The sequence below is a fragment of the Nanorana parkeri genome, unplaced genomic scaffold (assembly GCF_000935625.1).
Source record: "Nanorana parkeri isolate BGI_ZX_2015 unplaced genomic scaffold, ASM93562v1 scaffold2055, whole genome shotgun sequence".
Classification (NCBI taxonomy): Eukaryota; Metazoa; Chordata; class Amphibia; order Anura; family Dicroglossidae; genus Nanorana; species Nanorana parkeri.
In genome coordinates this window covers 6,922-8,080 of record NW_017308323.1, presented here as the reverse complement: position 1 = coordinate 8,080, position 1,159 = coordinate 6,922, and the positions used below count along the sequence as shown (strand labels likewise).

At 46.4% G+C, this 1,159-nt stretch overlaps 1 long non-coding RNA gene across 1 annotated transcript in view; it reads left to right on the top strand.

Annotated features, from left to right (window-relative positions):
- LOC108800530 overlaps positions 1 to 1,159 on the top strand; it is a 17,951-nt gene that overhangs the window by 15,706 nt on the left and 1,086 nt on the right. The window lies entirely within an intron of this gene.

The following is a 1,159-nucleotide window of genomic DNA, read 5'->3' as shown; positions in this document are numbered from 1 at the left end:
ATTTACTCACTCTGCTGTCCCAAGGCCAAGTTCCTCAATGCGTCCCCCTACGTGCCAATTCTCCCCCCATGGAGAATGGCAGACTTGCAGGCTGCATACAAGTGATCTCGGCTACAACGCCGGGATCACTTGTACAAAACAAGCGGCGGCTTTCCCGTTGTACATTTAGCTCTGCTTGCCCAAGCAGAAAACAACTACCCGCCCAGAACTGCATGCCCCGGGCATCGGGAGATAGGAATACCACACCCCTGCTGCCCCTCTACTCCCTGCTGCCCCAAGGCCCATCTTTTCAGTACATTTAAAAAAACGGTTTTAGCTGTTATCTGGCTATTTAAACCTTTTGTTTGTTGTAATACCTGAGGGAGGCAGATTATGATAAAAGGTGCTGCTGACATCATCACTGGGTCTGTTTGCTTCTCTATACAATGCAGGCAGATCATGGCTGGTGGGGCCGGGCCGGCAGGGTGCTGTACGTAGCATCCTGAAAACATCACAGTGCCCTGCCATACCTGAGGAAGGAATATTATGATAAAAGTGAGTGGACCGTGGTGGATGGAAGGATATGGAAGCGGGGCATATTCACATCATAGCATTGTGCTGATAACGGGTGATCTGTGCGTTTAGCGCACATAAACGCAGAGTGCATGGTACCAAACCCTAGGCGCATTGCCATTCATTGTGAATGGCACCCCAACACATCTCCCAGCTGGAGTGTGTTGTAGTTCCATGCAATGCGCGTTAATGCAATACTGAGTGAAAAATTGTAATGCATGCAATACTTGGGGACACCATGCACCTTTTTTATGGTACCGCGCGCTGCAACGCCTACCTGGCAGCAGGTGCATTGGAGGTGACCTTCAGAATGCACCTAGCCTGCAGTGCTGTTTTTCACGCGTTTCCAGTAACTACTTTCTATTGGCTAAAAATAACAACATAAAAAAGCTCAAGCCTGAAATGCGTAACAAAAATGCTCAAACAATACCCCCCAAAAAATTACCAAAGTCATTCAGGTCAAGGGCGAATGAGGATTAGATTGTAAGTTCTCTGGATCAGGGTCCTCCTAACATTGTATTGTAACTGTTTTGTATCCCTTCGTTTTGCAGATCCTGGATTATAATCATTCCTTAATAATAATTAATCATTCATTAATAACAAAAAA